General features: G+C 53.4%; 1 protein-coding gene across 2 annotated transcripts in view; it reads left to right on the top strand.

Moving 5' to 3' along the window:
* The first annotated feature begins 8,858 nt into the window (after positions 1-8,858).
* Positions 8,859-13,806, top strand: part of CAMKV (CaM kinase like vesicle associated) — a 57,610-nt gene continuing 52,662 nt past the window's right edge. Inside the window, exon 1 of one of the 2 annotated variants that reach the window (XM_045025397.1) lies at positions 8,859-9,064. The gene's annotated coding sequence lies outside the window, so the exon portion shown is untranslated. Of the gene's footprint in view, positions 9,065-9,357; positions 9,379-13,806 lie in introns of those variants that run through there. The other variant, XM_045025398.1, reaches the window with a different exon arrangement.

The following is a 13,806-nucleotide window of genomic DNA, read 5'->3' on the forward strand; positions in this document are numbered from 1 at the left end:
GAAAGAGACTTCCTTGGTTTGTCTTGTTCAAAATGAGGGAAATGCAAAACTGAAGCACTTAGCATAAGCAGGCACAAATAATTGAACAAGGAGTAATGGTCTCAAGTTGCAATGGGAGATGTTTAGGTTGGATATTAGGAAAAACTTTTTCACTAGGAGGGTGGTGAAGCACTGGAATGGGTTACCTAGGGAGGTGGTGGAATCTCCTTCCTTAGAGGTTTTTAAGGTCAGGCTTAGCTCTGGCTCTGGCTGGGATGATTTAGTTAGGAATTGGTCCTGCTTTGAGCAGGGGGTTGGTCTAGATGACCTCCTGAGGGATCTATGTGCCCCCGGAATCTGTGTCTGAGTGGAGAGGACCCTCTGCTAGGACAGTGCGTTATGTCTGTCTCCGGTAAATGTAAATAGTTGGTTAGTAGATAAGGTGCCAGCGGACGGCACTTAGTATAGATCATGGGTTTTGCAGGAGCATTAACTTTTGTCATTGTGCACTGTAAATGGGTTCTTGTGCGCAGCTCTTTACATCAGCTCTCACACCAGTCGCTGCCAGACAAAGGTGCAAGACCCCCCACAGTATCCCACAGTGGATAAACTTTCTTTCCAGCCTTTCTTTCAGCGGCACTGCTATGGGTACCCACATGGCTGCATAGTATGCCAACATTTTTATGGCTGACTTAGAACAACGCTTCCTCAGCTCTCGTCCCCTAATGCCCCTACTCTACTTGTGCTACACTGATGACATCATCATATGGACCCATGGAAAAAAGCCCTTGAGGAATTCCACCATGATTTCAACAATTTCCATCCCACCATCAAACTCAGCCTGGACCTGTCCACACAAGAGATCCACTTCCTGGACACTACAGTGCTAATAAGTGATGGCCACATAGACACCACCCTATACGGGAAACGTACTGACCGCTACACTTACCTACATGCCTCCAGCTTTCATGCAGACCACACCACACAATCCATTGTCTACAGCCAAGCTCTAAGATACAACCGAATTTGCTTCAATCCCTCAGACAGAGACAAACACCTACAAGATCTGTATCAAGCATTCTTACAACTACAGTACCTACCTGCTGAAGTGAAGAAACAGATTGACAGAGCCAGAAGTGTACCCAGAAGTCACCTACTACAGGACAGGACAGGCCCAACAAAGAAAGTAACAGACCGCCACTAGCCGTCACCTTCAGCCCCAACTAAAACCTCTCCAGCGCATCATCAAGGATCTACAACCTATCCTGAAGGATGATCCCTCACTCTCACAGACCTTGGGAGACAGGCTAGTCCTCGCTTACAGACAGCCCCCCAACCTGAAGCAAATAGTCACCAGCAACCACACACCACACAACAAAAACACTAACCTAGGAACCTATCCTTGCAACAAAGCCCGTTGCCAGCTCTGTTCACATATCTATTCAGGGGACACCATCATAGGACCTAATCACATCAGCCACACTATCAGAGGCTCATTCACCTGCACATCTACCAATGTGATATATGCCATCATGTGCCAGCAATGCCCCTCTGCCATGTACATTGGCCAAACTGGACAGTCTCTATGCAAAAGAATAAATGGACACAAATCGGACGTCAAGAATTATGACATTCAAAAACCAGTTGGAGAACACTTCAACCTCCCTGGTCACTCAATTACAGACCTCAAAGTCACGATACTCCAACAAAAAAAACCTTGAAAAACAGACTCCAACGAGAAACTGCAGAATTGGAATTAATTTGCAAACTGGACACCATTAAATTAGGCTTGAATAAAGACTGGGAGTGGATGGGTCATTACACAAAGTAAAAACTATTTCCCCATGCTAATTTCTTTTCCCCTACTGTTACTGTTACTCACACCTTCTTGTCAACTGTTGGAAATGGGCCATCCTGATTATCACTAGAAAAGTTTTTTTTCTCCTGCTGATAATAGCCCACCTTAATTGATTACTATTGTTATAGTTGGTATGGCAATACCCATTTTTTCATGTTCTCTGTGTAGCCCACGAAAGCTTATGCTCAAATAAATGTGTTAGTCTCTAAGGTGCCACAAGTACTCCTCATTCTTTTTGCTGATACAGACTAACACGGCTACCACTCTGAAACCTGTTTCCAGCCTTTGTGAATCCAAGGTTGGTTTGCCCCATGAAGCAGCCAAACTTTAGGGATTGAGATGGGGGGAGATTGGATTTTTTAATCCTTGCTATTATAACTCTAGATGTTCTCATTATCCATTGAAATGGCCAGGCCTTTTTAAGCATCCTGCTAAGCTCTTGGCCTCAGAGACATCTTGTGGCAGTGAATTGCACAGGTTAATTGTGTGTTGTGTGGAAAAACTGTCCTTTTCCCTTTTTTAAATGTGCTGAGTTTCATTGGAACACAACAGCAGTCAGTTAGGAGGCAGGCAGAAGAGAAGTGCCTGTTCAGTTCCACTTGTCAGTGTGTAGCTCTTTGTCGTGTCTGCTCTCACTCCTCTCTTCTAAACGGAGCCATCCCAGTCTTTCCTGCCTCTCTTAACATGGGCATGGTTCCAGCCTCAGAGCATTTTCACTGCCCATCTCGGAATCCCCTGTATTCCTGCTACACCAAGGCTCCACCCCTTGTGAATTATGACCCCTTCCCTTAGTGAATGCAGTGAGGCTATAACTAGGATTTCACTTTTCACCATTACATATGTACTGTAGGGTGGGTGCGTATGTGTATATATAGGCTTGGAAGGATAGGATTTTTATCTGTAAATGTCGGTAAAGGTCAATTTCACACTGCACTCATAAACTGATGAAAAATATTTCCATCTATATTAACTGAAATTTACAGATAGGCAAAGTAAGAAACAGGATGCTCCAGAACTTGTTACAATTTGATTTAAGGAGATTTATTTTGTTTATTTTGGTCTGTGATGTCGACAGTTTGTGTTTTATGGGTTGTAAAAGCTTTAACTTTTGGGATCTCAATATCTACTGTCATTAGATAATTATTGTCTGGCCTCCCCTCCTTGGCTGACCACCACCACGTAATTTCCCACAACTGTAAAAATGCTTACCATAATTGTGCACAACTGTGAAAATGTAAATCAATTAAAACCTAATATCAATGTTTATTTTAAAGCTTTTTTATCCGGTGAAATTATATTAAAAAAAACACAAATTCTGCCAAGTCTATGTGTATATATATATATATATATATATGAAGCAAACCCTGTGTCTGAGATTTTCAAAGCTAGCTATCGAAACTGGATGTTTAAATTCACAGCACACAATGCTCACACGCACACACATACACATTGCTGGCCCTGATTTTTTCTCTCACTGCAGTTTCACACCAATGTCTCTCCACTGACTTTACAGGATTTACTCCTGGTTCAAGCGAGAGGAGAATCCAGCCCTCTGTGTTTCCAATAAGGCTGTAGAAGAAAATGTAGGCTACTGTGTTATTTAAGGAATAGCATGTGCTGTCCTATCCTATAAGATCAGAACATATAGTTTCACACATATATTGCATTGCAACTCGGGGAATAATGCAGCCACCCCAAATCCCTTACACCTCCCCATCCCCCATCCATCTGCCCTTATAAGCATATTCACAATCACTGTACAAAACAAATCAAGCCTGGCTCTGAAGGCAGGAGTGAGTTAATGTTATCTGATAGTCCCTGGGATTATTACTAATCATATTTAGTGCTTGTCTTCTCTCGCTCCATGCACTTTCTGCTCAGTGTATAAGCACTGCTTGAGGGGGGGCTGCCACACAGAAAGAGGAAGTGGCATGCTCAAGGTCCCATTGCAAGACATGATCAGAGCCAAGAATAGAAGCCGGTTCCCTGACTCCCAGCCTGGTGCCCTATCCCCTGGCTGCCTTTGCCTCCATACTGGCACTACTTGTATGACATACCTTACCCTCTTCTCTCCTTAGCCCTGTTGAAATCTCTGCTCCCAAGCCAGGATCAGACTTTGCACGAGGCGCTAGCTCTGAGGCATAGCAGGGCAGTCTGCATGGGGGGAAGTTAGTGTGACATGACTGGGGCCAAAGAGGCCTCCTGTCTGTTCTCTCATCTCTCCCTGTTAGAAGTACGTACTTGGGGACAGGGCAGGGCCACCCAGAGTATTCAGGGAGCCTGGGGCAAAGCAGGGGAGCTGCGGCGCTTGTACTCACCCGGCGGCGGTCCGGGTCTTCGGCAGCACTGAAGGGCCCCCTGCTGCTGTAATGCCACCGAAGACCTGGACCGCCGGGCCAGGGCTCGTGGGGCCCCTGCGGGGCCCAGGGCCTGGGGCAAATTGCCCCACTTGCCCCCCCCTCTGGGCGGCCCTGGGACAGGGAGCATAGAACAAGTGGGAGAGGCCCTTCAGGCACTCGTGGTGATGGCATCCAATATCCCAAACAAAGGAAGGCTACATCTGTATGGACAACGGGAAGCTAGAACACAGGAACTCACTGTGCATAGACTGCCCAGATGAGGAAACACTCAAATCCCCACTTCTTAAGGTATGTCTACATTACAAGCACTACAGTAGCACAGCTACAGTATTACAGGTACACCAGGGTAGCATATGCACCTACTAGAGCAACAGTAGGGGGTTTTCTAGCACTGTAATAAACTCACCCCTAGGGAAAGATATTGACAGAAGAATTCTCCCATCAGCCTAGCAGCATCTATACCAGGACCCAGATCAGCTTGACTGCACCTCTCTAGAGTGTATTTGTAGCTAAATTAACCTAAAATGTGGACAATACCCCACAACTAAACCATAGTAACTGCTGAGCTTGCATTTAATCACCAAACCAAAGTTCACTACTCGTTACATCAACGTGACCTACTCACACTAGGGCATGCCCAGTACAACCCCTAGGCCTTGCACGACTACAGTAATGATAATCATCTGTTCTGATGTATACATAAACATAAACAAAGGCCAGCTAAAACAACAAAATTCAGAAGGTGGAATTCTGGGGAAACAATATTCTACTTTATGTCAATTAGAGTATGTCTACACTACGGGATTATTCCGATTTTACAGAAACCGTTTTTTAAAAACAGATTATATAAAGTCGAGTGCACGCGGCCACACTAAGCACATTAATTCGGCGGTGTGCGTCCATGTACCGAGGCTAGCATCAATTTCCAGAGCGTTGCACTGTGGGTAGCTATCCCGTAGCTATCCCATAGTTCCTGCAGTCTCCCCCGCCCATTGGAATTCTGGGTTGAGATCCCAATGCATGATGGGGCAAAAACAGTGTCACAGGTGATTCTGGGTAAATGTCGTCACTCAATCCTTCCTCCGTGAAAGCAACGGCAGACAATCATTTCACGCCCTTTTCCCCTGGATTGCCCTGGCAGACGCCATGGCATGGCAACCTGGAGCCTGTTTTGCCTTTTGTCACTGTCACCGTATGTGTACTGGATGCTGCTGACGGATGCGGTACTGCAGTGCTACATAGAAGCATTCATTTGCCTTTGCAAGGTAGCAGAGATGTTTACCATCCCTATTGCACAATCTGCCATTGTAAATTGGCGATGAGATGATGGTTATCAGTCATTTGGTACTGTTTGCATTTGGAAATTGGTGATGACGGTTATCAATCCTTTTGTACCGTCTGCTGCTGTCATGGGTGCTTCTGGCTGGCCTCGCTGAGGTTGGCTGGGGGCGCATGGACAAAAATGGGAATGACTCCCTGGGTCATTCCCTTCTTTATGTTTTGTCTAAAAATAGAGTCAGTCCTGCCTAGAATATGGGGCAAGTGTACTAGAGAACCAGAGAGCGCAGCTGCTCCGGGTCAGAGCCCCAGAGATCCCGCAGAAATGATGAGCTGCATGCCATTCTAGGGGGTGCCCCTGCAACAACCCCACCCGTTGCTTCCCTCCTCCCCCAACCCTCCTGGGCTACCGTGGCAATGTCCCCCCATTTGTGTGATGAAGTAATAAAGAATGCAGGAATAAGAAACACTGAGTTTCTAGTGAGATAAAATGAGGGGGAGGCAGCCTCCAGCTGCTATGATAGTCCAGGCAGGACATTAAAGGGTGGGGGGGGGGGAGAGGAGCGCAGCCTCCAGCTGCTATGATAGTCCAGGGAGTACAGAATCTTCTTTAGACATGAAAAGTGTGGGGGGGGGGGTGCGCTGATGGAGCTCAGCCTCCAGCTGCTATGATGAGGACGGTTACCAAGCCTTCTGTACCGTCTGCCGGGAACGACTGGGAGTCATTCCCATTTTTACCCCAGGCGCCCCTGGCCGACCTCACCGAGGCCAGCCAGGAGGACTCACGGGCTGATGATGACGATGGATACCAGTCATTTTGCACCGTCTGCCACCGGGAAGGGGATGCTGGTGTTCAACGCTGCAGCACCCCGTCTAGCAGCAGCATGCAGTAGGCATAGGGTGACATTGAAAAAAGGCGAGAAACGATTTTTTTCCCTTTTCTTTCGGGGGGGAAGGGTGTAAATTGAATACATACACCCTGAAACACCCGGGAAAATGTTTTTGACCCTTCAGGCATTGGGAGCTCAGCCAAGAATGCAAATGCTTTTCGGAGACTGCGGGGACTGTGGGATAGCTGGAGTCCTCAGTACCCCCTCCCTCCCTCCATGAGTGTCCATTTGATTCTTTGGCTTTCCATTACGCTTGTCACACAGCACTGTGCTGAGTCCCTGCTGTGGACTCTGTCTATCAGAGCCTGGAGATTTTTTCAAATGCTTTGTCATTTCATCTTCTGTAACGGAGCTCAGATATAACAGATTTGTCTCCCCATACAGCGATCAGATCCAGTATCTCCCGTACGGTCCATGCTGAAGCTCTTTTTGGATTTGGGACTGCATCGCCACCTGTGCTGATCAGAGCTCCACGCTGGGCAAACAGGAAATGAAATGCAAAAGTTCGCGGGGCTTTTCCTGTCTACCTGGCCAGTGCATCCGAGTTCAGATTGCTTTCCAGAGTGGTCACAATGGTGCACTGCGGGATAGCGCCCGGAGGCCAATATCGTCGAATTGCGGCCACACTAACCCTAATCCGACATGGCAATACCGATTTCAGCGCTACTCCCCTCGTCGGGGAGGAGTACAGAAATCGGTTTAAAGAGCCCTTTATATCGATATAAAGGGCTTTGTTGTGTGGATGGGTGCAGGGTTAAATCGGTTTAACGCTGCTAAATTCAGTTTAAACACGTAGTGTAGACCAGGCCTTAGTATAGTCAGAGCTAGATTTTTCCCAGCTCACCTACAGGAGGAGCAGAGAGTTCCATTCCTCTAAATCTTCTAGCCTTGGGGCTGATATGGAAGATGGTGGGAAGCTAGAACCCAGGGGAGTTCCCTCTGAAGCACCAGAGTAGGCTGCAGGCCAGCTGGGCCCAATTTGCTTTGGGTTTTGGTGGTTTTTTAGGAGCTAGGGCAGAGATGTTTGAGACAAGGGCTTTGGAATGGGGCGTTTCCAGGCAGAAGGCAAGGCAAATGCGAGGGTGGTTTCTCTAGGCTGTGAGACAGTGAGGCGACCACCTATGGACAGAGGGGCAGCATCCATGGGCTGACGGGTAACACAACCTTCCTCCCTGAGAGCCCATGGGAACCCTAGCCCCAGGCTGCTATTGTAGGTGTCCATGAGCCACCACTAGCCACACTATTCTACATCTCGCAGTCAGGGCCGGCTCCAGACCCCAGCGCGCCAAGCACGCGCTTGGGGCGGCATTTTGCCGGCAGGGCGGCAGGCGGCTCCGGCGGACCTCCCGCAGGCATGACTGCGGAGGATCCGCTGGTCCCGCGGCTCCGGTGGAGCATCCGCAGGCATGCCTGCGGGAGGTCCACCGGAGCCGTGGGACCAGCGGACCCTCCGCAGGCACGTCTGCAAGAGGTCCCCCGGAGCCGCGGGACCGGCGACCGCCAGAGCGCGCTCCGCGGCGTGCCGCCCTGCTTGGGGCGGCGGAATTCCTAGAGCCGCCCCTGCTCGCAGTACAAATGAGAGCAGGTTTGCTGCCCAGAAAATGCCATGTGAAGATGGATTTCCCCTCCTCATGACTAGTACCTCAGTTTAAAGCAGGCTTCCACCGCTGTGTGGATTTCAGTCTGCTGCAGAGCCCAGAGTCTGTTATTCACACAACTTTATTCCTGCAACAGGCATCCATTTGGGGGAACCTTGGCTCTTTCCACATAACATAACCAGCACAATGGGACTGTAGTCCTGACTGGGATCACAGGACACTACTGACATAAATAACAAACAAGGCCTAAGGATGATTAAATACAGGCCCTAATTGAACAACAGGGAGCTATTCAGCATAAACTAGTGATTAGACCCCAGGGATGACTTCCAGATTCCAATCCCAGCTCTGGCAGTGAGGTAAGGTGCAGCCTTCACTGCTCATTGCCTCAGTTTCCCTTTCTGTAAAACTAATCTGCCTCCTGGGGGTGTGAGTCAGATCACATTTGTAAGGCACTTTGCTGCTATGAAGTGCTGGTGAATGTTTCAGCACCAGAACTAGTGCCCTAGTGACACTGAAGGCAGGCTGGCACAGCAGGTGTAGCTCACCTGCTACAGCTCAGACTGGATGATCAGTGTAGTCCTTTCTGACCCTATGGCGCACCCTGGGTAACCTGCAGTGTCTGTGGGCCCCCCAGTGGAGTTCTGCACCCTGGGAAGGCTCCTCTCCATGGTCTGCACCTCCCTCCCCATTACAGGCGCTGGCAGCCCAGTGATGCCCCACGCTGCCCTCTGCAGCCAGCCGACCCGTGGTTGCCCAGAGGGAGCTAGGGGGTCCCTGTCCAGGCACCACCCGCTCCCCCATCAGTGGGAGTAACCTAAAGTTTGCCGATGACGTCAGCGGGTCCTGGCCCCGCCCCGGGGCGGGCCCCTATCAGTCCAGTCCCTGTAACTTTCCCACGCCGAACTCTAGGGAGATGCTCCAGGTGCCCGGAGTGCGCTTGGCTCCGTTTGCCCCGCCAGGCCCCCCCCAGGAGCCCGCCGCCAAGTGACGCCCGGCTCCCCCAGCCCAGGCACGGTGGGTGGGCGGCACAGGAGCCTTGAGCGTTTGGAGCAGGGCTGAGGGACCCGGCACCTTCCCGCGGCTGGAGCAAGCTTGCAGGTGAGCCCGAGCGGCCGGGGGCGCGGGGCCAGGCTCGGGCGGCGAACTCGTCCGATTTGGAGGGAGGGGGCGTGCCATGCATGCTGTGTGCCTCCCTCCCCGCAGGCAGCGCTGTGTAGAGCCGAGGGCTGTAATTCGGACAGGTGCTCGGCTGCCGGTCCTTCGCGCTGACAGAGTGACTCCGGTATGAGTCTTCCCCCACTCCCACGGCGCGGGTGGCAGGAAGGCTGCAAGAGGCTCGCTGCGCCTCCCGGGGGACGGCGGCGGGGCAGAGACGAGGAGCAGGAGGCGGCAGGAGCCGAGCATTGGGCGGGGTGGGTGCCCGGACAAAGTTACCCGGGGAAGGAGCCTGCGGCGGTGCCTGGGCACTTTGCAGGAGAGCTTCCCCTCCTCCCCCCAGTCGCTAGCGGCTCCTTCCCATGCAGCTCGCTGCAGGCGCCCGGTGCAGCATGTGCGGGGGAGGGGGAATGCTCTGCTCTGCTCCGCTCTGGCCGGGAGCTGGCACCGCGCGGGAGCCATCGGGGCATGGTACCCACGGGCCAGCGCCCCGGGCTGTCAGGCGGGGCTACTCCGCAGCCGGAGCGGGTGCGGTGGAATCCCCCTGGTCAGGATCCGGGGGGGCTGAGGGCTGATTTGCGCCCAGCTCGGGCTGTTTTGCTTTCCATCCCCTCCCCCCAGCTCACCCCCTTGCGAGAGACGTGGCGCTAATTTCCATGACAACCGGTAATGTCACAAATAAAGGGAAGGTGCGGGGGGGGGGGCCGCTGGGCTCCAGCGGGTGTTCAAGTTTTGCCAGGTAGCATTGGGGGCACGCCCTGGGCGAGGGGGTCTGTGTGCGTGGGCCGCGTGCTGTGCCAGCGCCGGTGTGGGAGTGGGTGCAGCATGCCAGCATCTGGGGCCATGCCCGCCTGCGCGCGCAGGGGTGTGTCTGCCTTGTTCAGCCTGCGCGGGCAGGGGGCTCGCAGGCAGCCCTCCTGGGGCGGGCAGGGGGCACCGGTGGGATCGTGCCGCTGGCAGAGCATGCAGAGCTGGGGGGCGAGGCGGCGTGGAGCCATTGCTGGGCAGGAGGGGAATATGTTATGTTATAAGCAGGGGCGGCTCTACAATTTGCGCCGCCCCAAGGAGGGCGGCCCGCCGCGGGGGGCGCTCTGGCGGTCGCAGGTCCACCGGCTCCGGTGGACCTCCTGCAGACGTCCCTGCGGAGGGTCCGTTGGTCCCGTGTTTACGGTGGACCTCCGGCAGGCATGCCTGCGGATGCTCCACCGGAGCCTCGGGACCAGCGGACCCTCCGCAGGCACGTCTGCAGGAGGTCCACCAGAGCCGCCTGCCGCCCTCCCGCGGGACGCTGCCCCAAGCACGCGCTTGGCGCGCTGGGGTCTGGAGCCGGCCCTGGTTATAAGTATAACAAGTAGATTCTCTCCCCACCCCTCATGCTGACCTCCAGCAGGTGCAGCGACAGGGGGTGAGGGCTGAGCCAGGCCCCCCAGCGCTGGCTGCCCAGAGGTGGTTTCCATCTACTCCAGCAGAGCCTTGCACATGCTCACAGCTGTGATATAGCCACGTGTGCTGTGTTTGGCTCCTGGGTGGGGATGCACATGTGATGGCCATGTATGTGTGAAGGGGGAGGGGTTGGAGTTCTGCATCCCCCTTTCTCCCCGTGACTCCCTAGCTGGAGCCATCTCACTATGTCAAATGCCCCCACCCCTTTCTTGACCTTTGTAGGTTGTCAGGCCCTGGCTCCTGCCCCAGACCCTCAGTGGAGTTGGGGGGGGGGGGTTGGGGTTCCATCCTACCCTCTGCAGGGTCATCTGGGCAAAGGCTGGAGAGTAGGGCCAGGGCAACCCTGTGGTGGTCCTCACCCCCCCACCCCACCCCACCCCACCCCAGCCTTTAACACAGTCTATCTGACCTCTCTATCTCTGATGGGATCTGGCCTCCCTGACCCCCCCAGTGCCTCAGATCCCTCCTGCATCCTGATGCCTTCCCTCAGCCTGAGCTCCCTGCTGTAGCCCTTGGTGGCTGTGCTGGCTGTGGGGCAGGGCCTGCACTTGAAATGCTGTGGCTCAGTCTTAAGAGTGCGCTGTCAGGGACGGTAGCACCCTACCACTGCTGGAGATGCTGGAAAATTGGTCTCATCCCACCCACTCCTCTGAAATTAAAACCCATTTCGTGGTGTTGGGATCCAGACAGACCCCATCAGTTCACATTGCCTGGTGCCTGCACATTGCACTTCAGGGCACTGAGGAGAAATATTGACCTGAGCACGTCAGGCTGTAGCCAGGAATCAGAAGTCCGCCAGCAAGCTGCATTACGGGAAGTCAGCTCGCTGGGGCTGGAGGAGGGGGCACGGAGCCCTGGAAATCACTGCTACACCTGGGGAGGAGAGAGACAGCACAGGATAGGGTAGATCTTTAGCAGTGCCCCTGGTATCCCCAGACCTAATGCTAGCCCCCCAGGACTGCCTGGGCTCAGTTTGGACCTGGTGTACATGGGTGCAACTTCCCTGCCTGCAATGGAGCAGTGCCAGCTTATGCCAACTCTGAATCTGACCCTCTGAGGTCTCAGCGTTTCAAAGGTGTGTTGCTGTTTTCTCCTTAAATCTCCAATGAAGCAGGTGTTGGTGGACCCTGACCCGGTCACACTGTCCTCCCCAGCCTGGCCATTGTAGGATCCTTCCCTGATTAGTTTTGTGCAGTTGGGGGACTCCCCCAGCAATGGGAGGTTATTTCTTGGCCTGATTCTCCCTCTCTGTATGTCTTCCATTCCTTAATTCTAGCCCCAGGTGATGATGAGTTCTGGCCTTGAGCAGGGCTGGCTCTGGCTTTTTTTTGCTGCCCCAATCGTGCCCTCCCCCACCCCCCCAAAATGCAGTGTGGCCAGAGTAGCAAAGCAGGGGAGGAAAAAAAGCAAACAAAAAAAACCGTGCGGCACGGCCGGAGCAGCAAAGCAGGGGGCGGGGGGCAACCTGCTGCACAGCCGGAGCCAAGGGACTCCCTGCGCTGCAGACGTACCCCAGCTAGCGGAGGGGAGGGGTAAGGAGCGGGGGGAGAGAGAGAAGGGGGCGGCCAGGGCTTCAGCGGGGCGCTTGCCACGCGGCCCTGACTGCCGCGCCACCTGCCGGGCGGGCTCCTCGCCGCTCCAGTCATCGGGGAGGGAAGGACGTGGGCTGCCGGGCTTGCTGCAGACTTGGCACCAGCTGGGGCAGACAGAGCACTCAGCCCACTCCCAGCAGGGCGCTCCCCTCCTCTGTGCCACCGCCCCCTACAGGGCGGCTGGATCAGTGAACCAAAACAAACAAACAAACAAAAAAAGCGGTCATGCCGCCCTAGGATTGGGCGGAATGCCGCCCTGTAGAATCTGCTGCCCCAAGCACAAGCTTGCTCGGCTGGTGCCTGGAGCCGGCCCTGGCCTCGAGACAGGCCACACTTCAGTGCAAGCCCCGGTGCTCAGGAACTGTGCTGGGCTCAGGTACATGTGTATCTCCTGCAAAGTGCAAGTTGGGCTTGGCTCATGGAGGACCTAATACTACCTGGGACTTTGGGGAGGCATGTCTGAGCTGCCCGGGATGCTGCAAAGCCAGTGCTAGGCTGCAGGCCACTTGGCAGGAAGCAGCATGTGGACTCAGTCTCCCCTCTTGCTTCCTGGGGCACCGTGTCCCAGCTTGTCTCTCATGGGGAGCAGCTGGTGGGTGGGGCTGGTGAATTCTCTTAGGATATTGTGAGTGGTTGGGTGGTTGTTGGGAGCCAGTGATGGCTTGGATGTATTGTTCCTGTCAGAGTTCATGGGCTGGGTTTTCCCTCCCAGTAGCCCCAGCACCCTGCTAGACTGCAGGGGGCAGGAGTGCTCACTGAAGTCAGAGACTGGTTGGCTGGGGCTGGTCTGTTGCTCAGCACAGGCCTTGCCCTGGTTTGGGACAGCTGCTGGAGGGGTTTGCAAAGCTCCATGCGCAAAGATAGTTGGTTTCAGGTGTGAGAGCAGGAGTCAGACTCCCTGATACCTTGCTGAAGAGCCATCAGTGCCTACAGGCTGGGCTCCTGCCTCTGCTTCAGCCAATCACAGACCCATGGGGTAAGAAGGGACCACAAGGATCATCTAATCTACCCCCCTGCCAAGATGCAGGATTTGTTGTGACTAAAAGCATCCTTGGCCCCCTTAAAAATGCCTCCTAATACACCTTGGAGGCTCTGCAGTGTTACTCAGACTCCCAAAATGTCTCTGTCCCTTTAACTCCCTTTCCAGCATGTGACTCATAAGTGTCATGTGGCAGTGAGTTCCACAGGCTATCAGCTGAGACTCCATCCTATTCTCCTGTTATGGGATAGGGAGGAACCATGTCATTTCCACTAGACCCTTCAGGACCCTTGCAAACCTCAGCCAAATCCACTCAGAATAATTTGCAGTTCCAGATGCACTGACCCCAGCAACCCCCAACTCTATATGTAATGTCCCCACCCACCCCCACTGCCTTTTCCTGATTTGTTCTCAACGTTCACATCTACAAGGACAGGATGCGAGCGCAGGGTTTGAAGTGTGAACAAACCATTGATTTATAAAACAGCATTTCCCCTTCCCCATTCTTTTAATACAGCCCAGCAGCCGAGTTTCCTTTTTTCTGCTGCTGTGATTGATGTTGAGGCTATTAGATTCAATAAAGGCTCTTTCCTGGGGTTTCTTTATGATCTGCAGCCATCTCACTTGAGCTCTGTTCTCAGATCTCACAAGCTAAGTAGGGTTGGTCCCTG

Source organism: Mauremys mutica, chromosome 7 (assembly GCF_020497125.1).
Source record: "Mauremys mutica isolate MM-2020 ecotype Southern chromosome 7, ASM2049712v1, whole genome shotgun sequence".
NCBI classification, from domain to species: domain Eukaryota; kingdom Metazoa; phylum Chordata; order Testudines; family Geoemydidae; genus Mauremys; species Mauremys mutica.